This window comes from Elephas maximus, chromosome 4 (genome assembly GCF_024166365.1).
Source record: "Elephas maximus indicus isolate mEleMax1 chromosome 4, mEleMax1 primary haplotype, whole genome shotgun sequence".
In the NCBI taxonomy this organism is placed as follows: domain Eukaryota; kingdom Metazoa; phylum Chordata; class Mammalia; order Proboscidea; family Elephantidae; genus Elephas; species Elephas maximus.
In genome coordinates, this window is record NC_064822.1 from 187,220,804 (window position 1) to 187,234,583 (window position 13,780).

At 46.1% G+C, this 13,780-nt stretch overlaps 1 protein-coding gene across 8 annotated transcripts in view; it reads right to left on the minus strand.

The window, feature by feature from the left end:
- Nucleotides 1-13,780, minus strand: part of PACSIN2 (protein kinase C and casein kinase substrate in neurons 2) — a 169,570-nt gene that overhangs the window by 82,163 nt on the left and 73,627 nt on the right. The window contains exon 1 of one of the 8 annotated variants that reach the window (XM_049884570.1): nucleotides 1,132-3,688. The exons of 6 other annotated variants lie outside the window; for them this stretch is intronic. The gene's annotated coding sequence lies outside the window, so the exon portion shown is untranslated. Of the gene's footprint in view, nucleotides 1-909; nucleotides 1,057-1,131; nucleotides 3,689-13,780 lie in introns of those variants that run through there. One more of the 8 variants, XM_049884569.1, reaches the window with a different exon arrangement.

Consider the following 13,780-nt stretch of genomic DNA (forward strand, 5'->3'; position numbering starts at 1 on the left):
GCCTTTGCACATGCTGTTCCTCTGGCTGGAATGACTGTCCCCGAGGTATTTTCATGGCTGGCTCTCCTTGGACCATCCTCTCTAATCTAGCCCCATCTCTCACTGCCACCAGCTCTAGCCAGCTACTTTCTATTCTTACTCTTTTTATGTCTCTTCAAACCACACATCACTCCCTGAATTTACTCACGTACAGCCTGCTTCCCCTCTAGGGGGTACACTCTACCACGGTATCTCACACACAACGGTAGGTCCTCCCTGACTGTTGTTGAAACTGACAGAGACACAAGTTGGGATCTTTACAAACGCAATGGTGGCAAGGAAATACAGTGTGGACTTTATAAAAGAATATCAAGTAAAATCTTTAAAATAATGTACTATTGTTAGCAATTTCATTCATGAAGGCCACTTACTGGCATCTCTTTGGTTATACAGGAAAGGGGCAAAAAAAGACTTGTACTCAGATTACTAACCACAAATATTTCTTGAGCTGAGAGTAAAACTTAATTTTTCAGTGATTCATAAAGAGCCAACTCTTCTACAATAGCCAGCTTGTACCACCAATACATAGGAGGAAAACCTGGTTATTGCTGAAAAGTAAAAGAGGTCAAGACTTCAAAGAGACTGGGAACAAACTATTTCTACCGTTTCATATAGCTCTGGGAATTTCTTTAAATCCTGAATAATCCTCTAAGAAATACACATTTCTCAGAGCAATATAATGCAGAAACTATCTCCTCGCCTAGTCCTAAATGTCTGAAAGAGAGAGCAAGGCAAATTTACCAGTGAGTGCCAGGCCCAGCATATTTTTCTTTTTGACTGCAGATCCTCCAAGCAAGCGATCTGCCCAAAGTGGGGGCTTCAAGCAAGCCCAGTGAATAAACGAATGAATTAGAGAGAGAACATACTCACGTGCGAGGAGAATCAAGGACCAAGATTCTGTTAGAAGTCTGGACCAACACAAGCAAACATGGCAGCCTGCCCACACTGTACTCCCAGGCGTGGGATCCAAAGGGGAAGTGGCCCTCCACAAATGAACATGAGTCATCTGCTCAGACGGCCAATGGAAGCCCCAACAGCCCCCGACCCACCCACGCTACCCCACCGGCTCCACGGCTCTTCACAGAACCATACCCTCTCTTTTCCCAGCGTTTGCAAGTCAGTCAAACAACTGCCTCTTCCCATTTGGAGAAAAATGCTATTGCAGCTGGAGAAACATCTTGGACAAATGAATAAGATATTCTGATTCTCAGAACTGTAAATCTGATTCTGAAGTGTGTGAAAGTATGAACAAGCAGATTGGAGGAAATATTATGGAGCCATGGCAACAGAAACCACGGAAGAAACTCTCCTTGCACAGAGCTATTTAAAAATAAATCGGATACTAAAATACCAGCATAAAGCTACAATGACTCAGACTGTCCTCCTCAAATACTCATGAGAACAACCAGTTCTTTAACACACTTGTCTTCCAGGCTTTTCCCCCCCTGGAGCACTGTCAGACAAAGAAAGTCAAAAGCAGCTTTGAAAAGTTCTCTAATTTGACCAGCCAGTGGATGTGAATAAGACCTTATGTGTGTCAGAGTTAGGACAGGAGTATGGAAATGGACATTCACAGAGAGGGCACTGTTTGGAGGCTTTTAATAAACGTCAAATTAAACTCAAAAAACATAACCAAGGCCCCAGAGTGTGCTAACCTGAGTGCTCGAACACCAGTAAGGCTGGTAGAGAGCCACAGCACAGTTTCTGTCACCGGTGTAAAACCTTTTGGGCGTTTTGGGTGTGCGGGACCACCTTTTCCGATTCTCGCTTTGCCTCGTGTACAGGTCCCACCCGGGGACCCTGTCTCTGCAGCCCACCCTCTAACTACACTTCGTTGTTGGCGGCCGTCAAGTCAGCCCCCGACGCAAAGCGATCTTGTGCACAAGAGAACACCCTGCGCCGTCCCCGCAGTCATCGTGAATCAGACAGCTGCGACCCGCAGGGTCTTCCCTGGCTGGTTTCAGAAGCAGACCACCAGGCCTTTCTTCCTAGTCTGTCTGAGTCTGGAGGCTCCACTGAAACCTGTTCAGCAACCTAGCAACACACAAACCTCCGCCGACGGACCGGTGGGGGCTGCCCACGAATCGAATCTGGGTCTCCTCAGGGAAGGCGAGAATCTTACCACTGAGCCACCAAAGCCCCCCAACTACACGTACGCACCTTCTAATGGGGCAGCTGCACAAGAAGATCCCCTAGGGCCCACACCTGCGGAATAAGGCCAAGCATCCGCACCCCTGGGGGCCACCCTGATTTGCCCGGCCTCAGCCTCCCTCCTGCCCCTGCAGAACCACCCACATGCCGCACTATTGCCTGAGACAGTCTTCCGGTCAACTCCAATCCAGCTCACAAAGCCCAGTTTGAGCGTTACCTCCTGTGAGGTGCCCTCCAACCCAGTGACCCTCAGCCTACCACCACCCCGTTATATTTCTTCTTCATCACTAGGTCACGTCCCTCTTTCCTCAGTCAGGTTCCTGGGATGATGCCTGAGTCAGCTTTGCTTGCCTGGAGCCTGTCCCAGTACCTGCTCAGCTGCTCAGGGAACAGTCACTGAAGGAATAAGTGAATGCCAGGATGTGTCTCTGAGGAAACCTCAGAGTCTAGCAGTGTCTGGGCCACATTCCTCATTAGTCCAGGACTTGCCTCCACCCTGTCTTTCACCCCTGCCCTACTCACCGGATCTCTTCTCTCCTTGTCCCATGAAAGGAAATTATTCTCCGGTACAGGCTACCACTGTTCCCGTGTCTGGAGACCTGCTTTGGACATATTACATCCACACCCATAATTGCAACTGGAGCCACGGCCCCAGCACAACTCTGTCTGCAAATAAGCTTTGCTGCCAGTTGGTGAATGGTTCCAATGAAGTAACTTAAAATGTACTTTGAGGGCTAATTTTTTCATCGTTTGCAACATTAATTATTCATCAAGGCCCATAAAAACTGAGATTTCAATTTGGTTTGTTACCAAAGCCCAAGAGACCCACCCAAGCACACGGGCTTTCAGCAGGGCCAAGTGCCTCCCATGGAGACAAGGTCAACCTGAGAACATCCATCGGCTGAAAGCTGGAACACACTGGTCCACTGGAGATGTGGTGACCCATTGAGCTGCAACGCTACAAACATCAATGTTGCAGAGCCTGCTCTACACGTTCATGTCCACAGCTGAGGAGGAGGGCCCTGTGCGTCCTGGGAGCGGGTCCACAGCACCACAGAGGCACTGGCTGGGAAGCAGAGGACACCACCATCCGAGTCTTAGCAACTGCATGACCCACCCAAACCACACGCTTCTCTGTGCCTCTGTTTGTCCATTCATAAAATGGGATCAGCTTAGATGACAGAGTACCTGTCTCTTATCTGGCAGGCAATAAACATTAGTCTCCTTTCCTCGCTCTGATATAAATCTAATGCAATGAAGCAGAAGGACCTTGGCTCAGCACAAGTCTCCTTGGACCTTCAGTTTCCTGGTTCGTATACAGTAAATGCTCTTTAAGTTCTGCTAAGATGCTAACATTCTAAGGGGAGACTGGGGGTATAGCCAAGGGGTGGACTGACAACCCCTGGCCTGAAGTTTTAAGTGAAAACCTGTACTATGCACTTTGCATCAAAACACAACTTAAAAAAGAAATGCGTAAACTAATTGCTTAATAAATATAATTTTAAAAATGAAAAAAAAAAAAACCACAACTTAAAGATTTTTTACTAAAACAAAGCCGCAACCAAAAGGGGTTTTCATTTTCAATTAAATTAGCACATATCCATTAGGTAATTGGTAATCTGCCCACCTTACTGCTTATTTTCCATCCTTTCAACACGTGTGTACTTTGGACATGTTGTCAGGAGGGACCAGTTCCTGGAGAAGGACATCATGCTTGGCAAAGTAGAGGGTCAGCGAAAAAGAGGAAGAGCCTCAATGAGATGGATTGACACAGTGGCTGCAGCAATGGGCTCGAACATAGCAACGATTGTGAGGATGGCGCAGGACTGGGCAGTGTTTCATTCTGTTATACACGGGGTCGCTATGAGTGGGAACCGACTCGACAGCGCCTAACAACAAACCACAGAGCCACCAATGTTCTGGATGCTGGGGAATGGAACAGGATACAAAACAGGCAAAAATCCCTGCCTCGTGGGGTTTTTTTTTTGTGTGTGTGGGGTTTACGCTCCAGTGCAGGTGACTGACAAACAAAACAAGCCAATCAGACGTAATTGCTACGTAGAAAAATAAAACAAGGAAGAGGGAAGGGAGGGGCGGAGGTGGAAAGGAGGCTGCGCTTGTACAAAGCATGGCTAGAGAAGGTCGCACTGAAAGGTGACATCTAAGACAAAATTGGGAGGAGGGGGAGTGAAGCCACGTGGGTTCCAGGGGAACAACATCCCCGGCAGGAGGAGGGCTCCTACAAAGGCAGGGCTGGCCGGCCTGAGGAAAAGTAAAGCAGCCACTACCCTGATGATTCCCTGAGAGACGATGGCAGCTAAGAGCAGGCTGACAGGGGGATGAAAACCAAAGGACCTCATTCTTCCAGCTCCTTCTCCTCTCCCATCACCAATGTCGACCCCAGCCCTTGACTAGGCTTCCTGGCGCAGTCATTCCACAAGCATGGGCTCAGTGCTACCATGCACTGAATATGCTACCAGGTCCCCGTCCACACGGTTCTACATGGGTGGTGTCAGGCCTGTAAACCGACATGTCCCATGGGTTCGCTTGCCGCTCCCCACCCTATTCGGTGGACGTGCCCCTCATCGGTCCCCAGCCCTCCACATCCCCTGAACTCAGCTGGCCCAGACTTCTCCAGGCCCAACGGTGGGTGCAAGGACGGGGATGTGGCCCCTGAACCCTTCCCAGCGAACCCATGAAGCTCCAAGAAGCACGAAAGCCCCAGCATCCCCAGGGTCCCACTGGTTTGGGGACCAGCCAAGCAGACATGCAGCCCTGGGAGGCTCTCCCCCTCAGTCCCAGAGCCCAGAAACCTCCGTCTTCTCCTCGAAACTTCAGAACGAGACCTGGAGATAAGAAGTCTTGCTGCTCCAGGGCAGCAGCTCTTTCCAGCCTGCTTCCTCACTGCCCACACTTGTACAGACAGTAAAACAAAATGGTTTTGCTAACTACTAAGTGCAAGCTGACAACCCTAAGAACTAATGCCATATAAACCAAGCAGGACTGAAAATGACTCAGATGTAGAAAGCACTTAATAAAGCGCTCACCTCTGGAACACGCAAGAGGTGTCAAAAGGCTTGACCTTGTCCCTTTCCGATTATCTTACAGGAAATAAACTCAAATCATAAACCATAAAACAAGCTGCTCTATCACAAAGCAGCCGTCAGGAGCATGCTAAGAAAACTTCATTCTCTCAGAAGCTCACCAAGTGTCGGGCACCATGCTAAGCAGAGGGTGTACAAACACCAATAAAAGCCCGGTGCACAGCTCTGAGCAAGCCACCTGGAAATCCCTCAGTAGCCTTGAGGGTCTAGCCCTGCCATTTTGTTCCCACCAGCTGAGCAAGTCAGCACCACCCTCTCTGAGCTACCACTACTCGTCCATATGACTTTCTCCTTTGTCCACCTGGAATTCCAGGAGGGGAGGGCTCTGTCCCTTTTATCTACGAGTAACACAAAACAAAGGAGCTGGTTAAGCGCTCCACTGCTAACTGAAGCACTGGGTTTCTGGGTGCTAACTGAAAGGTTGGCAATTTGAACCCACTCAGTGGCTCTGTGGGAGAAAGACCTAGCGATCTGTTCCCATAAAGATCACAGCCTAGAAAACCCTAGGGCAGTCCAAGTCTGTCGCATTGGGTGGCTGGGAGTTGGAATTGACTTGCCGGCACCCACCAACCACAAAAACAGGTGCTCATGAAATGAGACAGGAAGACCGGGGGAGGGGAAGCAAAGGCAGGCGAGGAGGTGCTGTCTGTGCTGGATCACCAAGGGATTTTGTATGTGAGAAATTATCGTTGAAAACAAACAAAAAAACCCTAGACTTGGATTCAGAAGAGGACATGGTATGATGGATGCCATTGCTGATGTCAGATGGATCCTGGCTGAAAGCAGAGAATACCAAAAAAATGTTTACCTGTGTTTTACTGACTATGCAAAGGCATTTGACTGTGTCGATCATAACAAATTATGGATGACATTGCAAAGAATGGGAATTCCAGAACACTTAATTGTGCACATGAGGAACCTGTACACAGACCAAGAGGCAGTCACCCGAACAGAACAAGGGGGATACTACGTGGTTTAAAGTCAGGAAAGGTGTGCGTCAGGGTTGTATCCTTTCACCATACCTATTTATTCTGCATGCTGAGCAAATGAATTGAGAAGCTGGACTATATGGAGAATAATGGGGCATCAAGACTGGAGGAAGACTCATTAACAACCTGCGTTATACAGGTGACACAACCTTGCTTGCTGAAGGTGAAGAGGACTTGAAGCACTTACTGATGAAGATCAAAGACTACAGCCTTCAGTATGGATTACACCTCAATACAAAGAAAACAAAAATCCTCACAACCAGACCAGTAAGATCATGATAAATGGAGAAAATACTGAAGTTGCCAAGGATTTAATTTTACTTGGATCCACAATCAACACCCATGGAAGCAGCAGTCAAGAAATCAAACAATGTCTCATAACAATATGTAGTATATAAGTTTTTGTATGAAAAACTGACTTGAATTGCAAACTTTCACTTAAAGCACAATAAATAAATAAAACAAATGAGACAATGTATTGCACTGGGCAAATCTGCTGCAAAAGACCTCTTTAAAGTGTTAAAAAGCAGAGATGTCACTTGAGGACTAAGATGCGCCTGACGAGAGCCATGGTATTTTCAATCGACTCACATGCATGTGAAAGCTGGACAATGAATCAGGAAGACTGAAGAAGAATTGATGCCTTTGAATTATGGTGTTGGCAAGGAATACTGAATATACCAGAGACAGCCAGGAGAGCGAACAAATCTGTCTTGGAAGAAATATAGCCAAAGTGCTCCTTAGAAGCAAGGATGGTGAGACTTGGTCTCACATACTTTAGACATGTTAACAAGAGGGACCAGTCCCTGGAGAAGAACATCATGTTTGGTAAAGTAGAGGGTCAGCACAAAAAAAGAAGACCCTCAACGAGATGGACTGACATAGTGACTTCAACAATGGGCTCAAGCATAGCAACAATTGTGAGGGTGGCGCATGACCAGGCAGTGGTTTGTTCTGTTGTACACTGGGTCGCTATGAGTCAGAACTACTCGACAGCACTAACAACAACAGACTGGGATACATGTCATCACCGTTAAAATAAATATGTTTATATCCCTGGTGTCTCGTATATCCTAATAGCTCAAAGAAAACAAGCTGACAGCCAGCCCCTCTCCCAGTCATTTTCAGATGGCATGTCCTGGGTTGACAATGGTCCTAGGTTCCAGAGAACCAGCAGCAAAGGCGGGAAGAGACCCAAAGCCAGCCCCTCAGCTATCAAAAACTGAAGCCAAGAGCGTTTAGGTTAGACATGTCCCCGAAATCATTGTTCTTATGTAAAGGAAACATGTCAGCTGACAGGACTAATTTTTCAGCAATATTTTTTCAGACCTCTGGTTGGCAAGAACCCTGGGAACTCGCAGATTCAGGCTGAAGATTTCTCCAACCTAAATACCAAGTTGAGGCTCTGCAGGTTTAAAAATAGAAAAAAGCTACTTTAAAAAGAACAAAATGATACATTTCCACATCTGATATTGACAGAAGAATGCAAATAGTACAAGAAAATGGAGAAGAAGAGTCTAAAGATTTGAAAGAAGGCTATGTGGGGTGACCCATTCAGAACAGGCCAGAAAACATCTGAACCAGAAACATGTGACCTAACTCCTGTTATTGCCCTTTCCCACAGCACCTATGAGGGGCCAACTCCACAGCAGGAGTGGCATACACTCCCATAGAGAGTATTCTTACGAGAAACACATGCCCACTTTTTCTTTCAGGGTTGGGGTGGGACTAGAACGAACAGTGGAGTGTGGAGACCTGGATTCTGGCACTTGCTCTGCCTTCTACGAGCTGCCAATCTGTGCATGTCACTTCCCCACCAGCCTGTTTCCTTACCCACCAAAAGAAGAGACATCCCCTGCCTTGTTTTTAATTTTGTTGAAGTCCAATTTACTTACTTTTTCTTTTGTTATTTGTGCTTTTGGTGGCATACATAAGAAACCACTGCCTAATTCAAAGTCACAAAGATTGCACCTATGTTTTCTTCTAAGAGTTTTATGGTTTTAGATTTTAAATATAGCTTTCTGTTTGATTTTGAGTTAATTTTTTTTATATGGTGTGAGGTAGGGGGTTCAAATCCATGTTTTGCATGTGGCTAGCCAGTTGTCACAGCCCCATTCGTTGAAAAGGCTACTCTTCCCTCACTGAATTGTCTTGACATCCTTGTCAAAAACGAACTGACCATAAATGTAAGGGTATACTTCTGGACCCTGGATTCTATTCCATTGGCCTACATACAGTGAAACCTGTGAGAGGTGGAACTCAACAGGACTGTCTTATTTTTCTAGGTCTCGCAAGTTTTCTGCCTTTGACAGGGTGCAGTCTTACCACTTTTCTATCCATATTAGTGGAAAATATTTGAGTTTTAGGTTCTGGTTTCCCCAGGTTTTATCATATCTATCCTTATGCCATTATCACATAGTCTCCACTACTGCAGCTATGCAGTAAGTTTTGAATTTGCGAAGCGTTAGTCCTTTAACTTTGTTTCTCTTTTAAAAGCCTGTTTTGACTATTCTGGGTCTCTTGAATTTCCATATAAATTTTAGGATCAATTTCTACAAAGTCAGCTAGGATTTTGATAGGGTTTGGGTTGAATCTGTAGGTCAATTTAGGGAATATTGCCATCTGAATATTAAGTTTTCCAATCCATAAACACAGGATGTCTTTCCATTTATTTCAGTTTTCTTAAATTTCTTTCAATTATATTTTATAGTTTTTGGTATATAGGTCTTGTACCTCTGTTAAATTTAATTCTAAGTATTTTATTCTTTTTGATGCTATTAAAAGTGGAATTGTTTTCTCAGTTTCATTTTCAGACTGTTCATTCCTAGTGCATAGAAATGCAGTTGATTCTTGTACATTGATCCTGTATTCTGCAACTTCGCGGTACTTGTTTATTAGCTCTGATAGGTTTTTTGTTAATTCCTTAGGATTTTGTATATACAAGATCATTTCATGCACAAACAGATAGTTCTATGTGTTTTCTTCCCATCTGAATGTCTTTTATTTCTTTTTCTTGCCTAACTGCCCTGGTTAAAACCTCCCGTACAATGTTAAATAGAAGAGAGAACAGACCTCCTTGTCCTGATCTTGAACACAGAAGGAAAGCTTTCAATCTTTTACTTTCCAGCCCTGTGAGTTTTCGTAGACACCCTTTACCAGGTCAAGGAAGTTCCCTTCCATTCCTAGTTTGCTAAGCGTTTTTACCACAAAGAAGTTTTGTGCTATTGAGCCATTGTTATTTTTTTAACATTGCGGTACAAACAGGTATCACCAAGGACCAAAGTTAATTTAGATGAACACCACCTAACGCTGGTGTTGTAGTGGTTAAGAGCTATGGCTGCTACCCAAAAGGTCGGCAGTTCAAATCCACCAGGTGCTCCTTGGAAACTCTATGGGGCAGTTCTACTCTGCCCAATAGGGTCACCATGAGTTGGAATCGACTCGACGGCCGATGGGTTTGGTTTGTTTTTTTTGGAGGGGGGGGACATCACATTCTTAGATGAATTCAAAGTCTCAAAAACCTCACTGCTGTCAAGTCGATTCCAACTCACAGTAATCGTATAGGACAGAGTAGAACTACCTCATAGGATTTCCTAGGCCCTGGTGGCACAATGGTTAAGCATTAGGCTGCTAACCAAATGGTCGGCAGTTCAAATCGACCAGCCACTCCTTGGAAACCCTGTGGGGCAGTTCTACTCTGTCCTATAGGGTTGCTATAAGTTGGAATCAACTAGATGGCAACAGGTTTGGGTTTCTGGTTAATCTTTATGGAAGCAGACTGCCGTATCTTTCTCCCGTTTAGTAGCTGGTGGTTTCAAACCACCGACCTTTCAGTTAGCAGCCGAGCAGCATTTAACCACTGCACCACCAGGGCTCCTCAAAGTGTCCTTACAGAGCCAATATTTAAAATCCATTTTAAGCAACTCCAGGAAAATGATAAATTTGTAATATTAAAGAAACAAAGATATCAGATCAAAAGATGAACGTGCCCCAAACATATATAATTGTTTAAACCTTTGCACAATAAAATACAATGTGGAAAGCAAAAAAGAAAGAAAAATGTTTTTGACACAACTGATAAAAATCTTATTATCTAAAATACATTAAAGACTAAGAATCCAATTCCACTGTACAAAAAAGTTGCCAGAGACGGGCAAACAGGAGAAAAGCTTGCTGGCACAGAGACAGGAATGCCCACGGAATCTCTGTCTGCTGAGCCACGCCATGTAACGTCCTGGCCAGTGAAAAGCCCGTGCAAAGTCCCCCTTTCTGCTGTGTCACCCCCGAGAAGACTTTGTGTTGTAGCTACAGGAAAGTGGGGTGTCCTGAATCAGCCTGGCCCCTGAGTGACTGTGTGGAACTGCCCCCCAGCTGACCCGCAAGGACACGCAGAGTGAGTGGGAAATACGTTTCCGTTACATTAAGCCTCTGAGACTCAGGGTTCGCTTGTCACGGCAGCATAACCTGGCCAAATTTAACATAACAAGTTGCAGCGTGGGAGAAAAAGCACAATCTCCTTAAAAATGGAAACAATTTGTAAAAATAAGAAAAATTAATATGACAATGCCAATTTTGGTGGGGCTGTAGAAAAATGAGAGTGTACTCTTAACACGGCTGATGGGCATTCCATGGAAAAATCTAGAAATATGGAACAAGGCAGATAACAGTTACCAACCTCTGACCCTGCAGTCTCACTCTGGGGAATATGTCCCAAGCAAGTAAACTCAAAGAAAAAAATAACTTGAACAAAATGTTCATCACAGTAATATTTATAACAACACAAACTGGACACAAGTCAAATATTCAAAAGCTACGAAAACAACGGCGAACTGACAGAATGGGCACCACGTAGCCACTTGAAGGACAAGTACCAAAAACCTATAAGACAGAGTAGAACTGCCCCATAGGGTTTTCAAGGAGCACCTGGTGGATTCGAACTGCTGACCTTATGGTTAGCAGCCACAGCTCTTAACCACTATGCTACCAGGGTTTTCTGAAATGACTCAGGTGTAAAGATTTTAAGATGCATATGTTTGAACTGAAGAAAGGGAAATATTGTTCTTGCCTCATAGAACAAGGCTGGTTTGATGTTTGAAGGGAATGAGTTATGACTTTATACTTAGACTCACTGTCAGTCTGCAACACTGAAAAGGAGCCCCTCAGTCCATGGCGACTTGTGTCCCTGGAGTTCCAGGACACGATGGAAAGGTTGGGTGGAGTTGGGTGGAGAGGAAGAATGAAGGTCAGGCACCTGAGAGGTCCTTTTAATGGACTCACTTGTTTTATAGGTGCCAAAGTGCCTGGAAGGAGCCCTGGTGGCACAGTTAAGCACTCAGCTGGTAACCAAAGGTTAGAGGTTCAACCCCACCCAGTGGCTCCATGGAAAAAATACCTAGCAATCTGCATCCACAAAGATTACAGTCAAGCAAACCCTCTGGGGCAGTTCTACTTGGTCGCATGGGGTCGCCGAGAGTCAGAATCGACGCAATGGCACCCAACAGTAACAAAATACGCCTGGCGGAATGGCGGACACATACAATAAACGCTTCATCATACGCAGACCACACGGGCCCTTCTCAGACCTCCCCAGTGTGTCCTTTCAACTGCCTCCGTTTTGTAACCCCACCATCTCCCTCCATAGCTATGAAAAGCCTATGTTCTTCCTTTGGACTAATATTCACAGTAACGGAAAAAAGTCACCAGAAATTTAAACAGCAGTAATACTGAGCTGTCCTTCATCAGTGAGACAAAACCCCTCACCTCCCAGCCCTGTGGCCTCGAAGCCCACCACACCTCCTGTCTCTGCTCGGACACCCTCCCCCTCATCTCTCTTCACCCTTCTTCGCCTTGGGGTACCACTGGACCCAAACACCATCAAGTCCTTGAGGTCTAATTCCTCGTTCACACCTGCCTGGTAAAAACTACTCCCCTGCCCCCAGATCCAGCCATCTGTGGCTCCTCCGCAGGTGAAACCAGCCTGCTGTTCCCTCTGAGCAAATGCACCCATGATTCTGAAGGAGGAGAAGGAATTAATTTCTAATAGCCAAGAAGTTTCAAAAGCAAAATTATACACAAGTTCTTTCAATTAGTTTTACAACATAAAAACATGTTTAAACTGAGTGTGAGAACAATGTAACATGTCTAATAAAATCCAAATGGGGCCTCCAAAAGCATGAGTACCCAAAGTCTGCCCTGGTCTACAGGGGAAAGAGAGACAAAGACAATGAAGCCTCAGGATCAACCCTGGGGACGGGGAAGGAAGCACTCACTGGGAACCACCATGCTAGGAACTGCACACAACATGGTCCCTTCTTGGCTTCTGAACTTCTGCCCCACAAATGTAGCCATTCTACCCTGATCGCCCAAGCGGTCGGTCATGTTCAACAAAGACTCATTTACGGCCCTAAAGAACAAGTGCTCATTGATAGGCCACCATGTCAGCCCAGCAAGGAGCCCCAGTTATGCCATAGCACGTAAAGCTGCCTGCCAGGGACTGAAGCCCCTGTTATTTCAGCATCCCTTACACAAACAGCATCAGACACACACACGCCCTCCTGCAAGCACACTGCTCCTCTCTCAAGTCCAGTCAATGTACCTCCCTCAGCACCACTGTCAATTCACTTCAGAGCGTCCCTGCATCCTGACCGCAATAGCTGACAAGTGACAGATACCACTGACACAAGAGACGCGTATGATGAAGTTGCGGGAAATAAATGGGCGGCCAATTCGGGCACCTTTGTTTCCCTTTATCCTCCAAAATCCTCTGCGCTCCGCTCCCCCCTTGAGCCAGGGTCTTTGAGGAACACTGCCACAGCCCACTCTTAAGCTACTCCAAGAGCTTCCCAAAGATTTCCTTCTCTTGGTCAGAAGCACTTGCCCAGTGGGATACCTTTTCCTTGAGCTGCAAGCTTTCCAACTCAAAGACGCTCTCAGTCTCTAAAAAGGAAAAATCAAACAGACAAGCTCAGATAAGACAAAGATTTTTCTGACAAAAGTAGAAGGAAAAAAGATAGAATGGGTCGGGAGGTTCCCCTCTGTTCAGGAGAGAAAATGATGGCGTTCAACAAGGGCAGACAGGATAGGAAACGAGGGAGAAGAGGAATGCCGACAGCTGAGAGCGGTGGCTCTGGGGCCGAGCAGCCGAGGTCACTAAAGCAGGTTCCCAAGATCAGACAAAGGACATTATTAACAACACCCATGAGTCAGAGTGGCCTCAGGTCAATCGCTTCAGCATCTTTCAACCCCTTCACTCAGAGGCAGCCCCTTCTAGAAGCAGGACTTCCTGCCACACAAAGGGCCTCTGTGGGCAGCTTCCCACTGCTGCTTTTCCTGGGGCTCTCCCCGCCCCTAAAATCTGAGTGAGCACCCTGCCCTGCTGAGTGCTCTAGAGGGGCTGCAGCCCTGGCTGGAGGGGTGAAAGTCAGGCCAACGTGAAAACTAGAGAGAGACCACCACCAAAGCAGCAGCCTGCCTACATAGGTAAATCAGAAGGTACGT